Below are 13350 nucleotides of genomic sequence, written 5' to 3' on the forward strand. Positions count from 1 at the left end.
AAAGAAAGAGAGAGAAAGAGAGAGAGAGAAAGAGAAAGAGAGAGAGAGGATAGAAGAGAGAGAGGATAGAAGAGAGAGAGAGAGGATAGAAGAGAGAGAGAGAGAGGGGGAGGGGTTGGGAGACGAAAAGAGGGGAGAAAGAGGGAAGAGAGAGGGGGAGAGAGGCAGAGAGAAGGGGAGAGAGAGAGGCAGAGAGAAGGGGAGAGAGAGAGGCAGAGACAAGGGGAGAGCGAGGCAGAGACAAGGGGAGAGCGAGGCAGAGACAAGGGGAGAGCGAGGCAGAGAAGAAGAGAGGGGGAGGGGTAGAGAGAGAAGCAAAGAGGGGAGAGTGAGCGAGAGGGGCAGAGCGAGAGAGGCAGAGAGAGTGAGACAGAGAGAGTGAGACAGAGCGAGAGCGTGCGCGCGCCAGGTCGGATGTAAACAAATCCAAGTAGGTCACGGAGTAAGGAAGGAGGATCTCAGAGACTGATTAAGAACAAGGATCACCGTGGTAAAACGGACTATGTCCATTATTTTGGTGTCTGCGTAGCACCAAGTTATCCATATGTCAAGAGATTGGGACAAGCGCTGGGAGAGGGATGAAGGAAGAGCATGTGGGGGACAGGAGAGTAAAAGTGTGAGGGAAATTATGCAGTATAACATACAAACTGAACTTCGATGTTAATCAGTTGCAACACACAAGTAGAAAAGAATGAAAAGACAGTGGTTTATGTGAACATATGAATGTGTTGGATTAATTTCTTAGAGGTTGAGCAGCACAAACCAGACACTGTGCCCGTTTGTGTTATTGAGCGCCTGCTTGGATGGGCGCTGCTGCTACAACAGGTGGAGTAGACATGTTCTCCTTGAACCACTTCCATTGGTTAGGTCCTGTAGTAATACAAACTCTTAGGTATTATAGGCACCATAGCTGGTGAGAAGGCTTTTGGGGAGAATGAGGCTTGTCTGGTGGTGGGGGAATGATCACAGAGCCCTGCCAAAGAGTTGATCACAGGCGGCCCACTATACTGTGGGAAGACTGCTCTTCACGGGTTTCATCCTGAAATACGTAGGACAGTAGTAGATTGAAACTATGATTGAGCAAGCATTGGCAAAGGCTAGTCTTCAGAAGGCGAGCCTGAACTATTGACTTTGCCAATGCTTGCATTAGCAATTGTATCTTCCGGACATGCCATGAACCAAGCATGTGAAGGGGGGCATGGCTTGGAGCTGCGGATGGAAGCCGCCTAATTCGCGAGCGTCGTAACTGAGCCCGCATTTATCCTGGAACAACGACTCTACGGGCCCCCTTATCCACTGAGGTGGTGGACAAAGGGGTTGAGCCTACTCGGCGCCGGACTGGGGCATGAGTCTGGCCGATATCCCGAGATCTGGCGACTGGGAGCTTGGCCGGTGGAGACAGAGACGAGCAGCCCAAAATGGCAGCCTGACGGGGAAAACGAAACCCAAGGACACTCTGAGCGATCGAACACCGACGCCCTGCTGGAGCAGTTAGCGGGCGGCGGACTGGGAGGCAGTGGGTGCCGCGGCACAGGCGTGTTGCTGCCAGAGAGGGGGGAGTATAGAGCGGACCCCCCTGCCCCGGACAGAGGAGACCTCGAGGCTGCCATGAGCAGACAGCGGTAGAACTGCGGGAAGCAGTGGAACGCTGAGACGGAGCCCCTACGGAACCTCCCCTGCGGTGACTGCTGGCGGCGCTCCTGAGTCCTGCACAGGAGCGGATTGTGAGGAAGGGCTGGAGCGGTAAGCAGAGGGCCCAATTGGGGGCCGGGGAACATTGCCGCCTCTGAGGTGAAAAGGGGTGGATCGCAGTGCCGGAAGGTAGACCCCGAGAGTCCCGGATGCACCGGAGGGTTGACGGCCGCTGCCTGGAGACTGCGGGCCAGGATTTAAATGCCGGCTGGTGGTGATAACAATGAGCTCCGACCCCACTGGGCAGTACTGCATAGCTAAGGGCTGGCTGCCGGACATTGCTCTTTCCCTTGATTGAGTGGCGTGACGGGGTGGCATACAGGAGCTGGCAGATCCCCCCCTTAGGTGTTTGACCGCTGAGCTTGGTGGCGCCCCACACATCTCAGCCTAATTACTTGCTGCCCTGGCGATTGGAGGCAGTGGAGGCGCCACCAGTGAATCCGTCTGGTAGTACACGGAGGACTAAACACAGTAGGCACCGGGAGAAGGCTGGGGGAGTCTGCCGGAACTGGCGCTAAGGCAACGACTGGAGGGTACGGAAAACCCGCTTGAACTGCACTTGATTATGATCTGCTAGGGAGTGAGCTGAACACCGGCCTGGATATTGAAGGGAGATTGGGCGCGCCCCTATCGGTTTGGAACCCTAGAAGCCCTTTGGGTTGGACGTGCGAGGGGGTTTTTACCCCCGCGACAACCCACCATGGGGAAACCTAAAGGCAAGAAAGAAGGGGCTCAACAGCAGTCGGACACTGAACTACCGGGACACTGCAAGCAGGAGGAGCAGGAACAACCACGCGACCCGCATCTACAGCTGCAACTGGACAAAATCTTGGCGGCGATAGAGGACTCCAAGGCAGCGCTACAGCAGGATATAGCGCAGGTAGCCACGGGCCTGGGTCTCTTGCGAGCGGACCATGGTAAACTTGTGGACAGAGTTGCAGCGGTGAAGGGTACACTTCAGACCATAGGACCGATGCAAAACGCCCTCAAGGCCACTATGTCTGATGTTCTGGATCGAGTTGGAGCACTGGAGAAAAGGGCGGAGGAGGCGGAAGGGCGCAATCGCCAGAACAATGTCCGCATAGTGGGGTTACCAGAAAAAACAGAGGGGGGTGATATGGTGAAGTACCTGGAGGACTGGCTCAAGACGGTGGTAGCTCCCGAGGGCCTATCGACCTTCTATAGAAAGAGAGCTCACAGGGTGCCTGCCAGACCGCCTCAACAAGGGCGACCCCCATGACCGGTGGTAGTGAGGCTTTTACACTATCGCACCAGAGACCTCCTGCTCCAATCGTAATACCAATCGCAATCGCGATACCACCAATCAAAATACCACCTATACACCTAACAACACTTCCTCCTTACCTCCTACTCGCCTCATCACACAACACCCCCCACGCTGGACCTCTATCCCCTCTCGCAATACCACCAATCGCCCCAGACGCACCACCAACACGGTCTCAGATCATGACATTCACACCCTTCTCCACTCGTACGTCCCGGCTCCCCAAAATCGCCTGGCCACCAACCATCTGTCCATCCCAACGATTATCCCCAACCCCCTCAGGCACCACACGCATAACAGAGGCTCCATCCCCAACAACCTCACAAATGTACTCCTCACTATAGAACCTTCCACCACCCTCTACACCCCTAGGCCCAAAGACATTCTGCGGAAGTCGCCGATCTCATCATTTCTCTAGAACCGGACCTAGCCATTCTGACTGAAACATGGCTGTCTGATTCTTCTACACCTATCATGGATATCCTAGTCCCCCCCAACTACTGTATCATTAGACTTGACAGGTCCAAAAAGACAGGCGGTGGAATTGCCTGTATTTACAGAAGCAACCTCTCAGTTACTAGAGCGTCCGCCCCCTCCCTCACTTCCTGTGAATACCTCTGTCTGGATGTCATCAGCGAAAGCAAACCGGTATGCTCACTACACATTATATACCACCCACCTGGGGACAAGCTCTCCTTCTCCCAACAACTCATGGACACAATCTCAACCAACTCAGGACGGCAAAACACCCAAATTTTCCTTGGCGACTACAATCTCCATTGGAATGACAGCAGCGACACAGTGGTAAAGAGCCTCAAAAACTTCATCGCCCTTGATCTCACCCAAATATGCAATAGCCCGACCCATGAGAAGGGCTCTATCCTCGACCTCATCATCTCCAAAGAGGACGCTATTCAACTTGAGTCAATCCAACCGTGTGACTGGTCAGATCATCATATTGTCTCCTTCCTTATCAATGAAAAGGTTAAATTTAACCAAGTTCAACCCTCTAAGCCCAAAGTTTGGAAAAGAGACATGAAGAAACTCAACCCAAACTCCTTACCGCCTAACAGCTGCAATCTCCTACTTCCCCCTTCCGGTGCTACGGACGTTCAACTCCTGACTGACCACTACCTCAATGCTAGGACCACAATAATCGATGAGGCCGCACCCATGCAACTGAAAAGAGTTTCGTCCAAGATCTCCAACCCATGGTATGACGGAAGCCTCAATGAAGATAGAAGGGTCATGCGAATGGCAGAGCGCACCTGGAGATCAGCCCCCTTTGCACTGCACCTAAAAAGCCTGAAGAAACAGAGAAACGCCTACTTCAGGAAAATAAAACGCTCAAAAAGAGAGTTCTTCAGCCTCCAGCTCGCCCAAGCGAAAAACCGCCCAAGAAAACTGTTTGTGCTAATCAGAACACAATCCAAAGAACAACCCCAGACACTCAGTACCATGGGCGTTACACCTTCCTGTGAAGACTTCTCGGCCTTCTTTAACCAAAAAACAGACCGCATAAGAAGCGATCTCCTCAATGACGCAATCCTTCACTCCAACCCTCAACACTCAGCAATGTCTGAACCAAAGAATAATGCTACTTGGTCAGCCTTTGGTACCTACTCCGACGAAGAAATCGGCAGATTGCTCAGCACCCTGAAACCATCCAATCACCTCACTGACCCCTCCCTGCTAACGCTGTAAAAGACTTTATCCCTTTGCTCCTCCCACTCTGGACTAAGATTATCAATAGCTCTCTTCAACAAGGATCCATCCCTAACGCCCTCAAAGTCGGTCAAGTCACACCGCTACTAAAAAAAACAACAGCAGACCCCTCTGATCTAAACCACTACCGTCCTATTACAAATATTCCCACCCTCGCTAAACTGTTGGAAAAATGCGTACAGCTGCAACTGACTAAACACATAGATAAGTTTGATCTCCTCAGCACTCATCAATCAGGCTTCCGAGCAGGACACAGTACCGAAACTGCTATGACCCACATAGTTGACGACGCTCTCCAAATCCTAGACCAAAACGATACCTGCCTCCTCATCCTTCTTGATCTCTCCTCAGCATTCAACACAGTTAAACATGAGAACCTACTCAAACTACTAAACACAAGAATGGGCATTTCTGGAACTGTTCTCAAGTGGTTCACTTCCTTTCTACACAACCGGTCTCAGAGATTCAAAAGCAACAACCTGATGTCCTCTCCGGTACCTGTTTCGCTAGGCGTCCCTCAAGGATCCTCCCTCTCCCCAACACTGTTCAATCTAGTTATGGAACCTCTCACTACCTTGTTACAAGCATCCAACGTGCACTTTCACATGTATGCCGATGACACCCAACTTTATCTCAAAATATAATCTCCCAAGGACATCATGCTTCTGAACACCACGATCAGAAACACCCAATCATGGCTTGCTGAGAATCACCTCAAACTCAATGCGCTGAAGCACCTCCCGCAAAAATCTCTACCGCTCAAACTTGGCTTAATCACCTAACTGCTCTAAATGTACAACCTAACATCGTAGACTCAGCAAACTCTTTAGGCATAACACTTGACGCCAATCTAAACATGCAGCAGCACATCAGCAAGGCAACCAAAGGAGCGAACTTCCAAATCAATACCTTGAGAAAACTTAAACCCTTCCTTCCAGCCAAAGACTTCCAAACTGCGGTACAATCCATAGTCATCCCACACATTGAATACGGAAGCACTGCCCTCTGCGGACTTCCACTAACTACAACGGCGCCCCTAAGAGCGTCCCTTAACGCTGCAGCGAGACTCATCACTGGCTCAAAAAATCACTCGCATATCTCCCCTGACTTTAAATCCCTGAACTGGCTACCTTTTGAAGCCAGAATACATCTGAAAATCGCCTGCATGACGCACAAGGTTGTACACTTGACTCACCCGCCTACCTCACTCGAAAGCTGACAATCTCTGGTGGCACTAGAACTACTAGAAGCACAAACAATCTACTGTTGAAGCCTCGAAGATTTCGGAAGGAAAAAACATATTAACATTCCTTCTCAGGAATGGCGCCCAGGATGTGGAACTCACTCTCTCCTGAAACCAGGCTCATCTCCTCCAACAAACTTTTTAAGAAAGAAGTAAAAGCGATTTTCATGGCTAAATACACATGATCTACTACTCAGTATTGCACAAAAATCCGCTCTTACTAGCTGCCCGACCCCTTGGACTATGTGTATTACTTGTATTATCGACTTAGTTGATTGTATACGTTCCTTCTTTGTATTGCTCTATATAATTGACGCACCTGTCTGACTCTGCATACTGTTCCTACACCACCTCAACTATTCCTACTCTTGTATTACTGATCCACCTGTATGACTATGCACCCTGTACTCACCTACCTCAACTATTCCTACCTTTATGTTATTTCCAAAAGCATTTTGAGAACGCTTAAACAAGTATATGCTCCTTTTTGTATTTTTATATTATTGGCGCACCTGTTAACTATGCACCTTGTACCTACACTACCTCTATTTTGACCTACCTCTTGTATTGTGACATACCTATGTAACTATGCACCTTTACCTAACTACCTCAACTATTACATACTATTATTCTATCACCCCCTTGTCTTGTAAAGCGCTCTGATATCTGTAAAGATCTTGTTCGCGCTATATAAAACTTTTCAAATAAATAAATAAAATAACTAAATGGAAGGTCCCTACCAAATGGGGAACAGCAAGGTAAACCTATTCCCGGATTATACCTATGAAACCCAACGGCGCCGGTACTCCTTTTTGGCTGTCAAGAGAGAACTGAGGGAGGAAGGACTCCAGTATTCACTGCTGTTTCCGGCCAGACTGCGAGTTATTGTGGATGGCTCATCAAACTTCTATGACACACCGGAAGAGGCCTGTGCATGGTTGGAACTATACAGAGCAGGGAAGGATGGCATGGGTCAAAGAACACGGGTTCCCACAGACCTTCTACATCAGAGGAGATCAAGGAGGCGCCAACGCCGGCAAAGAAGTTTAAAGAGACCACTGTCGCGGGAAGCAGAGGCGGAGCGACTAGATGCGGTGATGGCGCTGTCGAGCTCGCAGGAACGACAGTCTCCAGAACGAACAGACTCCGACAAGGACAAAGATGGGTCAGATGCTGAACAGTCTGAAGCGGACAGTGCACACCTGCCGGAGGTCACGCCGGCAACGGCTGACGGGATGTTGGACGAAGGTTAAGGCAGCTGTGGGGTTGATCATGGCGAGCCATACTGGACTTGCCAGACTTATTGCCGCAGGTTTGAAATGGGAGTGGGGGGGGAGAGGGTCAGCGGGAGGCAACTGAGGGAATGCTGGACAAGGGATAAACGAACCCGGAGAGATGGCCGGATTACAGACTTGGAAACAACATAGACTCCCAGGCGTGACCTATCAGGAGGGCTTGGCTCTGTGCTGTTGAGGGGAAGGGGGGGGGGGGGGGTACCCGAGGGGCCCATTTATAGAGGGCTCAGTTGGACAGTGCGATCTAGAGGAGTGGTGGCGGCTGCCAGTTGGTCTCCAGTCCCCCCTCATTGACCTTAAGGCATGCCCGCAGTGTCTGCTGTTGGGACGTTTGGGGGGGGGGGGGGGGGGGGGGGGGGGGCGGGAGGGTTGGGACATTGGGGGGGGGGGGGGGGGGGGGTTGTGGGGTGAGTTGGGGAGGGATAATCACCGACCCAGAAATAGAGGTACAATTTCGATCGCACAGGAAACTATGGGACAATGGGTGATTCAGCTAATTTGAGGTGTATAACCTGGAATGTGAGGGGGGGCTTCATACTATGACAAGACGACATAAGATTCACGCCTTTCTAGTCCGCAGGGGAGTACAATTGCACTACTCCAGGAAACAAACTTAACGAAGGCTGAAGGGGTAGCGCTGCAGCGTAGATGGAGGGGCCAAGTGTACAACACCACATTCTCTGCGTTTGCTAGAGGAGCACTGATCTGGATTAGAGCGGGGTCCCTTTTCAGATGACTAGGCAGACGATTGACCCCAAGGATAGGTTTGTGGCATTGAAGGGAAACTAAGAGGTAGGGACATTGCCTTCTGTAGTGTATATGCACCTAATGTTGATCAGTTGAGCTTTCTGGCGAACGTATCTGGGGCTCTGGCGCATTATCTCGAGAGTCCTCTGGTAATGGGGGGTGACTTCAATTCCCATTACGGACATCTCTTTAGATAGATAGCATCCCCCCATGGCCGATTCCCCGATACATCGCTTGACCAAAGGTAGGCTAGATTGGCAGCCACGATGGGGGCTGGTAGACGCCTGGTGTGCGCAACACCCAAGGGACCGAGGCTACTCCTATTTTTCTGGCATGCATGAGTTACACGTAAGATTGGACGTGGTGCTGTGCTCCCCAGCAGTAATGCCAGCTATTGTGTGGACTGAATATCTAACCAGAACGATATCTGATCATAACCCTTTGTTAGTCACCATGAACTGGATGGCTGGAATCTCGTGCGTCCCTACTTGGAAATGGCGCCCCGAAACGTTGGATGACCCGCTTTTCCATGCCGCGCTGGATGAGGGGATTACTCCGTATTTTGTAGAAAATGCTGGTACGACCGCGACGAGGGCAACAGAATGGGATGCCTTCAAGGTGGTTATCAGGGGGCTCTGAATAGGGAAACATGCGGGAATACGGAAAGTACTCTTAAGCGATCTGGACAAAGCTGAAAATATGCAACGTGAGGTAGAATTATTAAGGCCTGGCCACCATGAACTACAGGAAGAGGTTAGTGTAGCGAAGGAAGCGGTGGCAGCAGAAGTGGAGCGTTTACGTAGTTTTGACCATAAGGCTTACACGAGGAGAGCCCATGCGGAGGGAGATAAGGCGGGGACTCTGCTGTCCTGGTTGGCCAACCCCACAAAACGAAGTTCCCCCATCGGTGCCTGACATAATCATGGGTTCACACTCTGCAACTCTGGGCATTAAGCTTGCTTAATCTCCACAACGGCCCCCCCGCGGCGGGATGCCTGGCTTTCACCTTGGGGATGCCCTGTAGGGGCTATCTCACAGGGAAAAGCCAGGACGGGTCCCCAAGGCAAGCGCGGAGATACCCCTTCGGGGGTCGATTCAGGCACTATATAAGAAACATAATAATAATAATAATAATAATAATAATAATAATAATAATAATAGCTTTAGAAACAGAGGGAGAAGAAGTGGCTCATACCCAAAATGAAATTCTGCAGTGTTTCACGCGCTACAATGAGGCACTTTATAAAAGCAAGCTAATGGCCGGGGACCCTGCCATCGATATCTTCCTGGAAGAACTGCATTTACCAGGACTAGACCAAAAGCAGGCGAAAGATGAGGGTAAAGATAGATAGGAGAAATTCGAGGTGCCATAAACGTATGGCCCGCAACAAAACCCCGGGACTAGATGGGCTACCCATAGAATTTTATGGGAAATATGTTGACCTATTTGCACCGAGACTCCAGGAAGTCTACAAGGAGGCGAAAGAGTTAGGGAAGTAACCCCAATCAATGCGGGAAGCGCTAGTGATCCCACTGTTGAAACCAGGGAGGCAGAGTAAGAATACAGCCTCTTATAGACCATTGTCGATGTTAACCACCGACTACAAAATATTGAGCAGCATCCTGGCGACCCGATTGTTACAATACAGGACCACGCTAGTCCACGAATATCAAGCTGGTTTCATACCGACGCGGAACACGACCGCGAACATCAGGGGATTGGTGCGCCTGCTGGAGGAAGACCACCCAGAGGCGCGAAAGCCAATGATACTGCTGGTAGATATCGAGAAAGCTTTTGATAGCTTAGAATGGGGGTATTTATACAAGTACTGAGACGTTTTGGCTTGGGAGAGGGTTATCTGCAATGGACGAAGGTATTGTACACGTCGGCGGTGGCCAGAGGGAGAGTAGGCACGCTGATATCCTCGCAATACCCGGTGGAACGAGGGACAAGACAAGGGTGCTCGCTGTCCCCGTTACTGTTCGCCTTGGCAGTGGAACCCCTGGCGGTTACGATTCGGACGGGAAACCACTATGGGGGGCTGGGGAGCAGAGAGGGTCAACAGTACATATCGCTGTACGCGGACGACCTACTACACTTCCTTGAAGACGCTGACAGTGCAATGGCAGGAGCGGAAAGCTTGCTCTCGGACTTTGGGGAAGTCTCGGGCCTGAGAGTAAATTGGTCCAAGACATGTCTGTTCCCAGTAAGGCAGGGGGTGACCCGACCCAGCATGGTTCGGGCGGTGAGGTGGGAACCCACCTGTTTGAAGTACCTGGGAGTGCACATTTATCACACGACGGCGGCGGACATGCTGGAGGGAAATGTGGATCGCGGCGTGAGGGCATTGAAAAGCAGCATGGCCTTTTGGGCCACCCTCCCGTTGTTGGTGACGGGCCGCATAGCCCTCTTAAAAATGATAGCGCTTTCTCGCTTCTTATATTATTTTAGAACTTTGCCAGTGTGGATACCTAGCTCCACTTTTAAATTACTGAAATCGCTAATAGTGTCTTTCCTCTGGGGTGCGGGCAGGCGTAGAGTTGCACAGGAAACGCTCATACGGCCTAAGGCCGAGGGAGGACTGAGTTATATTATTTAGCAGCCCAACTGCAGATCTTCACGCAAGAAATAGCATGGGAATTTAAAGGACCGGAACATGAGAGGTAGAGGAATACCGAGCCACGTCCTCTCGTATATAGCGTTGCAGCAGACGTTAGACCTCAGGGACCTTCTAACGGAGGAGAAAACACTCAGACTTTGTTGGAACCGCTCCCAACGCAGGGCGGGAGTATTGTACCCGTATGCACCCGAAATACTGCTTGGAATGGTGACGGCGCTACCACACGGCGGAGACTGGTCACAATTGCAGAATTGGGAGGAAGCGGGACTCCAAATGTTGGGGGACCTGTACGAGGATGGGGCTATGCTACCCTACCAGACACTCCAAGAGAGGTTTGACTTACCGAGAGGAGGTTTCTTGTTACACGCAGCGTTAACAAGAGCGATACAAGCGCACTGGCGGGAAGGACTGATGGAACCTAAGACATCAATGGCCTGCCAGTATGCCATGATGGCGGCAGGGACCTTCAAGGCGGTCACGTGTCTGTACTCCAGAATGCTCAATGAAGGATTAGCGCCCCTGGACACATTGAAAGGAGAATGGGAGATAGATTTAAGGAAAGATATCCCTGAGGCAGCCTGGGCGCAGATAGTGCGAAGAGCCTGGAAGAGCACGAGGAACGCAAGGTTCCAGCTGGTGCACTTCTATATACACCACAGAGCGTACTTGACGCCAGGGAAAATCCGGAAATACTTTAAAGTAGTAGAGGCGGCATGCCCCAGATGCACAAGAGCTGGGGTGGAATTAGAACATATGTTGTGGTCCTGCCCAGCGATGGGACTCTATTGGAAGGAGGTGGGAGATACCCTAAATGCGATAACAGAGAGGCAACTGGTGTTTGATATGGCCATTAGCATTCTGCACTGGTTCCCCCACACATCCAAGAATAAGATTACGAGTAAATTTGTAGACATGGGGCTTATACTGGCAAAACGAGAAATCACGAAGCATTGGAAGGCAACAGTGGGTCCCAGCAGCAAAAGATGGAGGGGCGAGCTCCTAAAGTGGGCCAACAGTGAAAGCGCGTTAAGGTATCAGCTGGTGCGTAGGCGAAACAATGATAAAGCGTTGGAAGCAGCGACGGCATGGGAGACATTAGTGCAGGCACTACGAGAGTATGAGCCACAAGACGATTGAGCGGAGTAGATCACTGATTGGGGGGCAGCCCCGAGATAGGACAGGTGCATCGCATAGATCAATACATGGTCACTCCTGTGAATGCATGATAAAGAGAACAGACACAGTTGTGCGCGTCAGTGTTGGGAAGTTAGGGAGGAGGGAGAGTAAAGTTTTAGTAGAAGTGAGTGGAGGGGTTATGTTTCAAAGGGCTTTGTTTAATTTGGTACACTGATTGCAAAGTGCTGATATATCAACATAACATGTAATGCATAACTGATGGGGGGTTTTAGACCGTCTCTTTGCGGTTGAGTTGGCAATTGTTATGTAAAGGTTTATGTACGTTTTGTGCAGAAACCCAATAAACTACGTCTTTAAAAAAAAATTACAAAAAAATGAACCAAGCATGCAAATGTGCAACCATGCATGTAAACAAGTGTTTTCAAAGAGAACCACAGTCTGGGACCATGCATTGTGACGCATGCAATGTATGAGTCGACCCACGCATTGTGATGAATGCGTACAAATGCGTCATGGAACTCTGGCAGCCATTTTTTTACTTTATCGGTCTAAATTGGCCAAATATCCATGATGGAACAGTAAACTAAGTTTTTTTTTAAAGTGCATGGAAGAGCTTAAAAGTCAAGTGAATGGCTCTTGAAGACAAATAAATGTAAACAAATAAATAAACATGAGACGGGTGGTGGAAGTGGCGTATGTAGCACCAAGAGAGATCAAGATCGGTGAACCTCCTTAAAAAAATATACATATATAATCATTTTTAAAAATCCAAGCAAATCCATGCATAATCTACTTTAAAAAAAATCACATCTGTGAAATGTCGCGGTCTGATAAAAATGCTGATGAATAGTTTTGTCAGCTAATGCCAGAAGCCAGCTGTCAGTAGCCAACAACTGAAAGGAACTGTCCAAAAGCCCTTTCAGTGTGTTTTTGCAACAACATGAGTTCTTGTAAGACATCTGATGCAGTCTTTAAGCGAGAACTAAAAAGCAGAAGTTACTGAAAGTCGCTTAGTTCATAAGCACGTCTACTCTGTTTACACCCGGTAGATCCACGTCATCAAAAGAGGAAGCAGCCTCAACAATCTACACTAGCAGTGAGAATATCAGACAGCCACAGCTCATGTATGAATCTATCCACACTTGGGACTAGCCCACACTTTCTCAGCTTTCCCTTTTCAGTTTCACTTCTCCTTCAAATCTAGTACATATACACACCTTCTTCCATATGGTCTGGCCCCGTTATCCTTTTGGAGTGGGTTGGGGGTGCGAGATTTCGGAGGTGCTGGGCAGCCACATTGATTTGGGTCCTCGAGTGGCCCTACTGGTGTCACCTGGAGGAGGTAGAGGGACCAAGGACCGAAAGAGCTTTCATAGGAGTGACCTCCTTGGTAGCCAAACGGGGCATTACCCGAGCAGGGAAGAAGTCGGAACCCCCTTCACTGGCAGTCTGGAGAAAGGGAGAGGACTGGTGCGAGGACTAAGAAAAGCCAATTTATGAAGCGAGGGGCTATTCTCAACAAGCATTGGAAATGCAATAGGTCTCGCAGCATTAGAGTTAGTGCTTTTAGAATTGTTTATGGGTTTTTTTTGTAAATCTTTAGCA

General features: G+C 50.0%; 1 protein-coding gene across 1 annotated transcript in view; it reads right to left on the bottom strand.

The window, feature by feature from the left end:
* The window catches only part of NME4 (NME/NM23 nucleoside diphosphate kinase 4), a 106653-nt gene that overhangs the window by 3795 nt on the left and 89508 nt on the right, over positions 1-13350 (bottom strand). The gene's annotated exons all lie outside the window — the stretch shown is intronic.

The sequence above is a fragment of the Lissotriton vulgaris genome, chromosome 10 (genome assembly GCF_964263255.1).
Source record: "Lissotriton vulgaris chromosome 10, aLisVul1.2, whole genome shotgun sequence".
In the NCBI taxonomy this organism is placed as follows: Eukaryota; Metazoa; Chordata; class Amphibia; order Caudata; family Salamandridae; genus Lissotriton; species Lissotriton vulgaris.